Source organism: Primulina tabacum, chromosome 1 (genome assembly GCF_025594145.1).
Source record: "Primulina tabacum isolate GXHZ01 chromosome 1, ASM2559414v2, whole genome shotgun sequence".
NCBI classification, from domain to species: Eukaryota; Viridiplantae; Streptophyta; class Magnoliopsida; order Lamiales; family Gesneriaceae; genus Primulina; species Primulina tabacum.
The window spans coordinates 43,242,665-43,256,701 of NC_134550.1; the positions used below are offsets into that span (position 1 = coordinate 43,242,665).

Sequence of the window (14,037 nt, forward strand, 5' to 3'; positions counted from 1 at the left end):
CTTGACTCGACTCTTATCTAGGGATCCCGATTCGAATAAGAACGCAACAGTCTCCCATCTACTCTTCCCAGCTAGATGGTTGTACGTTCTTATTCTAAGACTTTGGCCTTCTATATCGAATCTCTACAATAGGAGTCGATCTACTGCTAAGCAACATCGATATAAACCAAATGTCCAGTGACTTGGCACCTCTGCCCAAGACATGGCACATCTGCCAAAGACTCAATACATGCTTTGCTATAAATCAATAGACTAAGCATAACAATCTCATGAATTGCAAACATCAAAGCAATTACAATAAAGTATGTGGTTCTGGGAAACTCAAGCTATCTCTGACTTGAGTCGTATCTTCCCGGTTAAACATTTATTTATACATTTCTTTTGTCGATCTAACGAAGTCAAACTCTTGAATTCGAAGCTGTCAACACTCAATCTGGCAATGACATTCGAAATATACAATATCACCATACTATTCAAAGCAAGACTTGAGTAATTTGATTAATACTAAATCTAGTTCAATGTCGACGGCATAACGGCGCAATCTCAATATACCGGCAATACAATATCAACAGATACAAATCTCAACAACTCATAATCGATCAAAAAACACAATTCCAATACCAAATCTGTATATTCTCAAGCAAATCAAATCTGGAAAATGATAACAATTTCATACGGCATCCGTTCTTCGATCCGGTTTCGATTATACGATTACCACAAACTCATGAACACATAATAACAATCATATCATGATTCCTTCAATATCATATTTTCAAATTATAAAGAAAGTAGTAAAACTTACGTCCCGTTATAGTCTTTGACGAGAGAAATACGGTACCAAACTCGGATTGAAAATCAGATGGGCGGATCTTGCGCAAATCAAATTCTAAGATTCAAGACAAACTTGAGAATCTCCCATGGCTTCCTCGGTTCTTTATTTTCCTTTTCTCAAATGAAGATGAAGGTTTTACATATTTAAGTGAATGGCAATTACATGTGGCTTAATCTACATACTGCACGTCTCGCGCATATGCGCGACCTTCACCGACGCATATGCGCGAGAATCTCTGTCTCGGCAATTCTGGAGTCATCAGCTCGCGCATATGCGCGCCCTGTCCCCGTGCATATGCACGAGACCTACTGTCTCGACACTTGGCTTCTTCACAAGCTCGCGCATATGCGCGCCTCTTCTCGCGCATATGCGCGAGGTCTTCTACCTTGCTCGCGCATATGCACGGCTCGTTTCGCTCATATGCGCGAGATCTTCTGTCCTCGTACAACAAAATATTACATGCTCTCTCCAATCGTGCATTGGAGTGGTCCTTCTATAATTACATCAATTTATCACTTAATAATCTCGAATTAAACGAATAAAATCTCGGGCATTAAAATTCTCCAGTCATAACCAAAGTATGTATCGTCCGGTTCAGTCCTTGCATAAAACGCGACAACTTGGATCGATCACTATTAGATACATGAGGTACGTAAGCTAGAAGAGAAGAAAATTGAGAAGCATACTCTCCCACTGACATATTTCCCTGAACCAACTGATTGAACTTGGCTTCCTTAGCAGAATAATAAGATGGAGGCGAGTATTCTTGAATAAAATGAGTACGGAATACTTCCCAATAAATTATCTGACCAGATTCTCGGATTGCTTCCTCTGTGGGCTCCACTGGCAGATGCTCCACTAGATACATCAGAACTAGCTGTATAACCTGCTTTGGAATCACAAAACAAACCACGGCAGTCCCGAGAGATAGGGGTCAAACCCCAGTATGAAGATCAAATAAATTATAGCATAAATAAATGACATGTAATGAAATCAATGCAATGCAATGCATGTAGGGTACCAATAATCTCGGGTATCAAACTGGATCCAAAGAAACGATAGCAACAACTGTGGCCACAAGTGCAAGGGATGTGACGAGTCAAATACGCCCTCGGCCCTGCACATCTGTGTTAGGGGTGTCAGTCTATAGAACTGCTCGGCCCTTCCGCTAGTCATCAGAGGTGTGACATTTAATTGCCCTCGGCTCTGATGTCTAAATAACAAATCCAAGAGTAAACAGAAATCTCAGAAACAACGGAGTCATGGCTCGATATGAATGCGTGCTCAACAATGCATATAAATCCACAGATTATTCTAATATATTTAAAAACTCACATTTATTTTTAAAAAATGAGGAATAATATTAAAATACACTCAAATACTACAAAGAGCGCATAAACACATAATTCTCATAAAATCACATCAATTAAATTACACGCCGTTACAGACACTGTAAAGAATCGATCAATCCGTACCTTAACCTTAAAATTAAATTACCACAATAGTTGGCTATTTAAACCTATGGCAAATAATTTATTTCCATCAAATAAAGATTCAACTCTTAGCCAAAAACAAGTTACTAATTCCAACTTGGGCCTAAGCTCGGTTTTAAGATCATAACTAAACCAAAATCAAACCAAAACACACTTAGCATACATGGCTGGAATCCTAACTCAAAATCCCATATTTCATCAGAAGGAATCATAAATAAATTCAATCATCTCGACACTAAAAAATGCCAAAAACCAGAAGCCATGGGAAATGAGTTCTCTGACAGATCCAGGTTTGACACCTATGAGTATAAAATTCATTTCTAACTCATCATTGACTCAAATCGATATCCGTCAATTGAAGATGAAAGAAAACTCAAATATCTAAGTTTTCCTAGAAGAAATCATTTCTAGAGTCCAAATAGATAAAACCCAGAATTATCAAGAAGTCGCTACTACCAACACAATTCGCGGACAGCAGTCTGTACTGAGCAGTTTCGGCAAAATGAGCACAACTATTTCAATTCTTAATGGAATTTTACGATTCTTGTATCAATACGACAACAACACATATCTCTACAACTCTTATTTGAATCACAAGTCTAGAATCCGAGCGCATAAATATCATAAACTCGAAATATAGTAGCTAATCTACGCAGCTCCAACACAGAATTCCCTTTTGACACATTTTGGTAGAAATATCATATCAAATAAGTTTTTAATTGAAATTCCATTTCGTTAGCGGCTACAGAAAGCTTACACATAGGGCTATAAGTTCCATTGGAACCACAAGTCAAGATTCTTAGTGCAAACCACACAAAAACCCGAAAATCAGAAGCCAAAACCTGCAAATCGAAAGCAGAAACCAATTTCTTCCATGGACAAAAAGTCAAAACCTAAGCTTAGGGATTACCTTCAAAAGCTTCCCTTGAACTGAAATAGGGTTGGAAATGAGATCTTCAAGCCTTAAAGTACAAAAATTACGCAAGAAAGAAGGCTGGAAAAGAAAACAAAATAGATGCCAAGAGAAGAAACGAGAAGGTTGAGAGGAAATGGATTGGGCTTGAGGAAATGGGTTTCCTATAACACATATACATGTATCCACTTAGCCCAAAAGCTAGAATGTGACTTGGTTAAAATATTTACAACACTCATGTGTTATTAAACATCGATATGTATTTTAATATCGTCTATAATGCCAATATTTTTCTAATACATATGTTTAACACACAAGTATAATTATTTGGTTTAATTATTTTAATTTAACACTTTAAAATAATTATTTCTAATTCTTGCCAAATACTGAATAATTAAATTTGGGATCTCACATTCTCCCTTTCTAATAAAATATTTCGTCCTCGAAATCTAGCATACACCACTTACACAAAGTGGTTAAAATATTTACCACTGATAATACATAGGAAAATTTGAGAACATGGAGTTATTCATCATAATTTCAAACAAGTGAGGCCACACTTGACGCATTCTAGCTTCTAACTCCAATGTAGCTTCTTCTATCCCATGTCTACTCCACTGTACCTTAACCAAAGGAATCGTCTTGTTCTTGAGTTGCTTCTCTTTGCGATCAAGAATTTGAACTGGATGCTCAACATAACTTAGGGAACTATCTAACTCCACATCCTCGGTACTCAAAACATGATATGGATCTGGCTCGTACATACACAGCATAGATACATGAAACATATCGTGTATCGCAGACAAACTCAGCGGCAAGTCCAAACGATAAGCCAAAGTATCAATCTTCTCAACAATTGCATATGGGCCAATATAACGTGGAGCTAACTTTCCTTTATGTCCAAATCTTATAGTACCACGAAACGGTGATACTTTCAAGAAAACATAATCGCCTACCCGGCACTCTAAAGGCTGACGCCTTTTATTAGCATAACTTGCTTGACGATTCTTGAACCACACACATGCAAATTATTAAATTTCTTTGGTATATTATTAAATTGTTTTAAAGCATTGAAATGTATTTTTATTTTATTAAATTGTGTTTAATTATTTTTATGCATTATTATTGCATGATAGCATTTAATTCATGAAATGTTAAAAGTTCCTGCATTATGATTTTAAGTTTCATTTTGCGCACGAACGAGAAGTGGAGACCGGAGAATTTTAAAGAAAATTATTTTTATTATACGATTAATTTTTATTAATTAATACAAGATGTTTTAAAGATATTTTTCATGAATTAGAATTTATTGGATATTTTTATCCGCGTGATTTTAATTTTTAGCGATACATAAATTTTATCGAATCAGTAAAATTTTTGAGGGTTCAGTTAATAATTTCAAAATCTTTCCAACATGAAATATTTTTCGGGAGTGTGTTTGGAATTAATGGGCCAACTTTTAATCTCTTTGGGCTTAAATTTCTTTTAAGTTTTTAATTAAATTATTTAAGGACCATTAGCTAGTTGATTAATAACTAATTAAGCTACCCTACACCCATCTACCCTCCCCACCAACCGACACCCTCTTAATTTCTAATATTTCTCCCGTATTCCACCCATTCCCCATCTCATAAAGCTGAACGTTTCCTCGGCATTCCTTGTTCTTGAAAAATAAATCATTTCGGCACTTGTCTTCGATCTTCTCGCGCTATTTCATCTAAGGCACGCCCCGTACCCTTCTTTCTGCATCATTTACGTCATATACATGCTGATGATTGTGTTCTTACAATTAAAATTTCGATCCAACCTAGTGCAGGAAAGATTTTCGTTTTTCTTGTTTATTCTTGCATCTTGTGATCACCACTCACGTTTTTTTCTGGTAAGTTGCAAGGGGCTGCTGGTTTTCAGTGTTAGAGGGCTGATAGAACTTTAAAAAAAGGGGGACACCTTGCTGGTATCATGAACGGATCGAGCCTAGGGGGTTAAAGATCGGAGTTATGGTTGTAGGTCGACGTTTGTGGCAAGGTTCGTGTAGGAGTTGTAGGTGTTGGATCTTGTTGTTCCGTGTATGGCTGGTCCAGGGCTCTTGCCCATGGTTTAGGCAGTCTCTAATGGTCCTAGGATGAGTATAGTTATGGTGTTTAGGGGTCTTGTTGACCATGAAGTATGCTTGAACGAGAAGAAGTGCAGCTGCGCAGATTTGTATGCATGTAATGGCTATAGGTGTTTGATCTTATGGTTTCGGCTAGGGGCTGGGTTGGGGCTCTTGGCTATGATTTAGGCAGTCTCTAAGGGTCCTAGGATGAGCCTAATTAAGGTGGTTTGTAGCTTGGTTGGCTAAAGAAAGCTGTACAACCAGAAACATGAAAGCTGCACAATTTGAGTCTCTTGTAGCTGCTGTCACGGTTCTGATTTTTTGGGGCTTAGGTGATGGTTCTGAGTTAAAAAGGGCTTAACCATGGTCTTAAGTATTGTCTAAGGGTCGAGTCTAGGGCCTGGTTCGGGTCTGGTTCGGGTCGTTTTAAGCATGAAGTAGTTAGAAGAATGCTAGGGTCACGGCTAGAGTTGGACGATGGCTTGCTGGAATTTCCAGCAGCTGTTCAGGGTCTTATTCGAGTGTATAAAGGTCTGGTTTTGAGGTGTTTAGGACCTTTTAGATGTTTTTAAGGTATGGTAAAAATTTGGGAAAGTTTTGATTAAGTTTCGGTCCGATTCGGGTTAAAACCGGGACCCCGGTCCAAGTTTTAAAACGAATCGGTTAGTTTGTAAAATGAGCTCGAGTTTACGTCTATGAATGCTTATAAATATGTTTTGGGATATTTTAAGGAGTTCGGTAAGCTTCGGGTCAATTTTAGACGTCTAGTGGCAAAACGGTAATTTTGGGTTTCCAGGGGAAAAATGGTCATTTTGCACCCGGGGTGAGATTTTGGTCCTGGCAGCGCCCTGAGCAAAAATTTACTATATTTTAAATGTTTATGCATCATGATCACGATTTTAAGATTTTATAAAGATATACGTCGCATGCTTGAATTTAAGAAAAATTGCATTTATTCATGATTTTTATAAGTGATGAAAATTATAATGTTTTGAATTATGAGAATTAGTTGTGGCTATCGAAGTATATGTAAATGGTTAAAACGTATATGTAAATGCTGATGATGAGGCCTAGGCATAGTGGATGGGTGATCCTGTCACTGATGTCCGACAGCCGCCAGGTACCGCGGTTCTATGTATAATGGATCCATCGTAAATGATGTACGATAGTCACCTCTAATGAACTGAATTCACAAATGATAAATGATGAACGATAAAAGATGAATGATAGATGATGAACGATAAAGGATGAATGATGAACGATAAATGATAAACGATGAATGATGAATGATGATTAACGATGAGCTGTTTTGACACGTTATGATTTTACACGACATGTTTATGTTCATGTTTTAAAGTTCATAAAAGATATGTTGGCATTATGATTTTACACCACACGTTTACTTATATGATAACATGACATGTTTTAATACGATATAATTTTACACAACATGTTTACGTTATGCTTTTAAGTTCATGAAAGATATGTTGATTATGATATTTTTCACTGCTGTGTTCTCTGTATATGTACTTGTTATTCCTGGTATAGGCGTGTTGAGTCTTTAGACTCACTAGGCGTGTGTGATGCAGGTGAGCTAAATGCTGAGGAGACTGGAGGTGACGAACTCTGAGTAGGCAGACTTGGTGGGGTGACACGACCCGAGGACCACATGTTTTCCGCATTACGATTTATGAGATTGAGAGGAGATGAATATTTTCATACGTTGCTGATTTTAAGATTTTTATTATTTTATGTTTTCGTATGATTGTGGATGAGTTCGGTTAATTTAAACTGAACTATTTTTACGGTAAGATATTACGATTATTTTAAATGTTCTTTCGAAAAGCGCGAGATAAAAAAAAATTCCGCACTTTATAATACGAGTGAGACGTTTACATTAAAACTTAAAAACAACCATTAAACAGCGAAAACAAAATAATTTAATCATCTTACAACCCAAACGAGAACATAACAGATAACAGCAGTCTTAAACATTAATAAAGTCATAACGAAAACATAATTCTGAACGAGAAAACGATAAACGACATAAAACCTCCACTATATCACCACCGAAAACCCAATTGCTCTAGCCACTGCCCTGGTCGTCTGAACCGTCCAACCTAAGACCTGTCCCGTGGAATGGGTGCCCAAGATGAAAACAAGTACATGTGCGACAATTGTCCAATACGAGAATGTACGAGTATACAGACTGATATGATGCATGCAAAAATGCATTATGATCGGATATCAAGGATCAAGTCAAGAATCTAATGCTCAGTCTAGAGGCGCCTGAGTGTGTAGTCTTTGATCTGCCCTAGGCATGTTTTGGCTCCCACACTCATCATCAAGATGTGGACCTACAATGTCCAGGTCATCAAGGCTTGTGGATCCCGTCAGATGATGAAACTTAAAATTAATAATTTATTATATGTTAAAACCTGTATTTTAAAATTTAAGTTTCATTAAAATTATAAAATTATGTTATTTTAGTATTGTTTGTTTATATTTAATTGTCTTACTAAATATGTTTTATTTTCAGGTTTTCTACGTGTTGGTAAAATAATGATAACTCAAGCTAAAAAATTCAAATGGAGGTGAATCAAACATGTTTGGAATCCTTGAGAAATTATCTACAACTTTGCAGAAGACATGATTGCCTAAAAAGTTCTTTAAGATGATCAAATTGTGCAAATATCAAAAGGAGGACAAATTTACTTTTACTATGACCAGCATATAGTAAAAAAATCATAACTATTTCAATATTTAACCAAATAAGGTGAACCAAGTGGCCAAATTCATCTACAGACAATTTCCCACATGTTTTCCGTTTTGAGCAGAGTCAAATTCGGTGATTAAGGTCGTGGAACAAAGTATTGAAAGAAGGGACATGGAATTGAACTTGGAGGAGACAAAGAATACTATTGCAACTACATGGCATTAATAAAAATTTTGACCCTTTCTCTCATTTGGCCTATAAATAGAGACATTGTGCTAGTTTGGAAATCATTCTATCTCATTGTAAAATATAGTGTGAGTGTGTATCAAAGTTCTAAGTTTCAATATATTTTCTTTCATGTTCTCAACTATGAGTGATATTTTAGTGTTGATCAAAAGTAATCTTATGGCAAGCTAAATCTATTATGTCAAGGTGAAGATGATGCATTCTTGGTGAAGTAAGATTGTTTATATTTTGTATATTCTTTCTTTATTTCTTTTCATTTAGCTAACTTATTTTTATTGTAGGTATAAAAATGAATTATTTGTTGTTATCAATTTACATCAAATGCTTGATACCATTAAAGTGGTTATCTTGATTTGTTGTTTAATTTTGATACAATAAATATTTCATCACTTATTATTATATATATAGATATATATATATATATATTTATATAATAATATCATAATATTTCATTTAGACGATAGCGTGGCTCTGCCGGTTGTTCTAAATGAAATATTATGATTTAATACTAACATCTAACAATCTAACATTTACCTTATCGCAACTAACTTTTATTTTTCGCATCTAACTTTTACTTTCTCGCAACTAACTTTTACTTTATCGCAACTAACATTTACTTTATCGCAACTAACTTTTACTTTACTGCAACTAACTTATTAAATCAATATATTTCATTTAGGCAATAGCGTGGCTCTGCCGGTTGTTCTAAATGAAATATAATGATTTAATTTAACATTTACTTTATGCAATTATTTATTTATATAGTCATAATTATAATCATAGGTACCATATATAAAATATCGATTAATTCGGTATTTTCTATAGTGGGAACTATATTATATTATGTGTGTGTGTAATTTTTTGGAACCATTATTTATGGTGGTTTCTTTTGTTTTACTTTTAGTTAAACAATATTACATAAACCCATAAACCAAGAATAAATCCTCAAGCCTTGACAAAGTTTATAATTTGTAAACTTAATTCTTGCATTTGGTAATCTATAAATTAATAAATTTAAACTCAAAATAACCTCTCTGTGTATCGATCTCGTACTTACGAATTATATTACTTGCAGACAACCTACACTTGGGTGAATTATTATTTAAATAGTAGCAAGTTTTTGACGCCGTTGTCGGGGAGGTATAAATTAAGTTTATATTTGTTAATTATGTTTTATTTATAAGTATTGTGTTGTTTTTTGTTTGTATGAGTATTTGGAGTCGAAAAAAAGTGGTAGACTGATTCGAGTATCTGAAAATAATTTAAACATAGATGATAATTCAAATATTCAAGATGATGATAATAATAATAATAATAATAATAATAATAATAATAATAATCAAGAACATGATCAATTAAGAACACTTAGGCACCATATGAACCCTATTAGAACTAGTGCCCCATCTTGTTTAGTTTTTCCTCCTGATGCATCTAATTTCAACTTCAAACCTCAAATTATTCAACTTTTACCAAATTTTCATGGCTTAGATTCTGAAAATTCATATTTGCATGTAAGAGAATTTGAGGAAGTTTGTAACACTTATAATGATCAAAATTGTAGCATGGATATAGTTCGATTAAAGCTTTTCCCTTTTTCTTTAAAAGATAAAGCTAAAACATGGCTACAAAATTTAAGATCAAGTTCAATAAGATCATGGGAAGAAATGCAACAAAAATTTCTCAAAAAGTTTTTCCCTTCCCATAGAACAAACTCTTTTAAAAGACAAATTACAACTTTTTCTCAAAAACAAGGAGAAACGTTTTATCAATGTTGGGATAGATATAAAGAATTACTTAATACATGCCCACATCATGGTTTTGAAACATGGAGAATAGTTTCTCACTTTTATGAAGGTCTAATACCTAAAGATAGGCAAATGATAGAATTCATGTGTAATGAAACTTTTGAAGATAAAAACCCAAATGAAGCTATGGAATATTTGGATTCATTAGCAGAAAATGCTCAAAATTGGGATAATATAGGCACAATAGAACCACCAACAACTAAAAACAATAATTCAACAAATGGGGGTGGTATATATAATCTTAAAGATGATATAGATATTCAAGCTAAACTTGCATCTTTAGCAAGAAAAATTGAGTCATTAGAAATGAAAAAGAGTGGTCAATTAAAAAGTATTCAAGAAATTGTTTGTCATATATGTGATACACATGATCATGCTACAAAAGATTGTCCAACATTACCTTCATTTAAAGAATGTCTCCATGAACAAGCAAATTATGTTAACAATTATAAAAAACCAATACTAGATCCTTTTTCACCATCATATAATCCTGGATGAAAAAATCATCCTAATTTTAGTTGGAAGAATGATAATAATGTACAACCGTCACAACAATATTTTCAAAATAACCAAAATCATCAAGGTTATATTCCTTATGTTACACCTCCAAGAAAAAACTTTGAAGATGTAATTCATGCATTTATCCAAAAGCAAGAGTCTATCAATATTCAAAACAGTCAATCTATGAGTGATTTGAAAGAAACTCTTGCAAAATTTGCATCTGCACTTAATATTCATGAAAAAGGAAAATTTCCATCTCAATCTCAACCTAATCCTAAAAATCAAAATCAAGAATTAAAAAATGAAAAAATTGATCAAATAAAATCTGTTATTACCCTTAGAAGTGGTAAAATAGTTAATGATCCATATAGTAATGAAAACAAGGATCATTTAAAATCAAAGAGTAAGAATGATAATCCTGATACTTTTGAGAATGATGATACCTTAAATTTTAAGAATAATATGGTGAAGGATAAATCATCTGAAATAGTAAATAAGTCAAATAAACCTCCACCATTTCCTCATGCATTAACAAATCATAAAAAACAAAAAAGTGATTCTGATATCTATGAATTTTTTAAAGAAGTGAAGATAAATATTCCATTATTAGATGCTATTAAACAAGTACCTTCTTATGCAAAATTTTTAAAAGACTTATGTACTGTAAAGAGAAAATTGCATGTGAAGAAAAAAGCATTCTTGGCTGAACAAGTAAGTTCTATTCTTCAAAATAATTCTAGTTTAAAATATAAAGATCCTGGTTGTCCAACAATTTCATGTATTATTGGAGAAAATAAAATTAAAAAAGCTTTGTTATATTTGGGAGCAAGTGTGAATTTACTTCCTTATTCAGTTTATGAAAAACTTAATTTAGGAGAATTAAAACCTACTTCTGTTACTCTCTTACTGGCGGATAGGTCAATCAAAATACCTAGAGGTATTGTAGAAGACGTGTTGGTTCAAGTTGATAAATTCATATATCCTGTAGATTTTATTGTTTTGGATACTCAACCAATAGAAGTACATAATGAAATTCCAGTAATATTGGGACGACCATTTCTAGCAACTTCAAATGCTTTAATTAATTGTCGAAATGGAATAATAAAATTGTCTTTTGGAAATATGACTCTAGAACTTAAAGTGTTCAATTTATGTAAACAACCAAGTATTAATGAAAATGAATATGATAATGAAATTGAACCAATTGTGGAAGAAAATATACAAGAAGAAAACTTAAATCAACAATCTGAAGTTTTTTCAATAGAAAGTTTGAGTCTAAAAATAATTTTAAAGAAGATGATAATACAAAACTTGAATTAAAGTTTTACCATTAGAATTGAAATATGTATTTCTTGGTGAAAATAAAACATTTCCTGTTGTAATTTCTTCCACTCTTTTGCCAAATCAAGAAAAAGATTTGATTAAATTACTTAAAAAATATAAAAATATAATTGGATGGACTTTGAAAGATATAAAAGGTATGAATCCTTTAATTTGTACACATAAAATTCACTTGGAAGAAAATGCTAAAACATATCAACAACCACAAAGAAGGTTAAATTCACATATGAAGGAAGTTGTTAAGAATGAAGTATTAAAACTATTAGACGCTGGAATTATCTATCCAATTTCAGATAGTAAATGGGTAAGTCCAACACAAGTAGTACCTAAAAAGTCCGGCATCACTGTTATAAAAAATGAAAAGGGAGAGTTATTACAAGCTAGGATTCCATCTAGTTGGCGTATGTCTATTGATTATAGAAAAATAAATGATGCAACTAGAAAAGATCATTTTCCACTACCATTTTTAGATCCAATTCTAGAAAAAGTAGCAGGAAATTCTTATTACTGTTTTCTTGATGGGTATTCGGGGTATTATCAAATACCTATATCATTAGAAGATCAAGAAAAAACTACTTTTACTTGTCTATTCGGAACTTTTGCATTTAAAAGAATGCCATTTGGTTTACGTAATGCTCCGGCTACTTTTCAAAGATGCATGTTAAGTATTTTCAGTGATATGATTGAAGAATATGTAGAAGTTTTTATGGATGATATAACTGTTTTTGGAAACTCATTTGAAAATTGTCTTAAAAATCTAGAAGAAGTATTAAAAAGATGTGAAGAAAAAAATCTTGTTTTAAATTGGGAAAAATGTCATTATATGGTTAAATCTGGGATTGTTTTAGGACATGTGATATCTGAAAAAGGAATTGAAGTTGATAAAGCCAAAGTTGATGTTATTGCTAATTTAACATCACCAAAAACGGTCAAAGAAGTTCGATCATTCTTGGGTCATGCAGGATTTTATAGAAGGTTTATAAAAAATTTCAGCATAATATCTAAACCAATTTCAAATCTTTTAACAAAAGATACACAATTTGAATGGACTCAGAAATGTGAAAATGCTTTTAAAAAAATTATTAATCTTTTAGTTACATCACCTATTTTATAACCTCCAGATTGGTCTTTACCATTTGAATTAATGTGTGATGCAAGTGATTATGCTATAGGAGCTGTGTTAGGACAAAGAAAAGAAGGAAAACCTTATGCAATCTATTATGCTAGTAGAACCTTAAATAGTGCCCAAATAAATTATTCAACTACTGAAAAAGAATTACTTTCAGTAGTATTTGCATTAGATAAGTTTCGATCTTATTTAATTGGTTCTACTACTATTGTTTACACCGATCATTCTGCCATAAAATATTTATCAAATAAACAAGATGCTAAGCCAAGATTAATACGGTGGATTTTATTGTTACAAGAATTTGATATTATAATTAAAGATAAAAAAGGAAAAGAAAATGTTGTAGCCGATCATTTATCTAGAATAATGACTGAATCATCTCATAATGAAATACCAATAAATGAAAATTTTCCAGATGATCAGTTGTTTTATGCTAGTATTATGCCCTGGTTTGCTAACATTGTAAATTTTCTTGTGACAAATAAAATGCCTTCTCATTGGAATTCACAGGGATAAGAATAAATTCTTGATAGAAGTTAAAAAATTTTATTGGGATGATCCTTACCTATTTAAGTATTTTCCCGACCAAATTTTTCGACGATGCATACCCGACAATGAAGTAAGTAATGTTATTAAATTTTGTCATTCTGAAGCATGTGGAGGTCATTTTTCATCCAATAAAACAGCTACAAAAATCTTACAATGTGGATTTTATTGGCCGTCTTTATTCAAAGATACGCATTTATTTTGCAAATCTTGTGAAAACTGTCAGAAAATGGGATCAATTTCAAAACGAAACATGATGCCTTTAAATCCAATCATAATTATTGAAATATTTGATAGTTGGAGGATAGATTTTATGGGTCCATTTCCATTATCTTTTGGATATAAGTACATTTTAGTCGTTGTTGATTATGTTTCAAAATGGATTGAAGCAATTGCATGTAGAACTAATGATCATAAAGT

General features: G+C 33.0%; 1 non-coding gene across 1 annotated transcript; it reads right to left on the minus strand.

Moving 5' to 3' along the window:
• Positions 1-10,003: 10,003 nt before the first annotated feature.
• Positions 10,004-10,114, minus strand: LOC142521331 (small nucleolar RNA R71). The gene has a single exon (XR_012814131.1). It is a non-coding gene; the product is annotated as a small nucleolar RNA R71 (small nucleolar RNA).
• Positions 10,115-14,037: the final 3,923 nt, after the last annotated feature.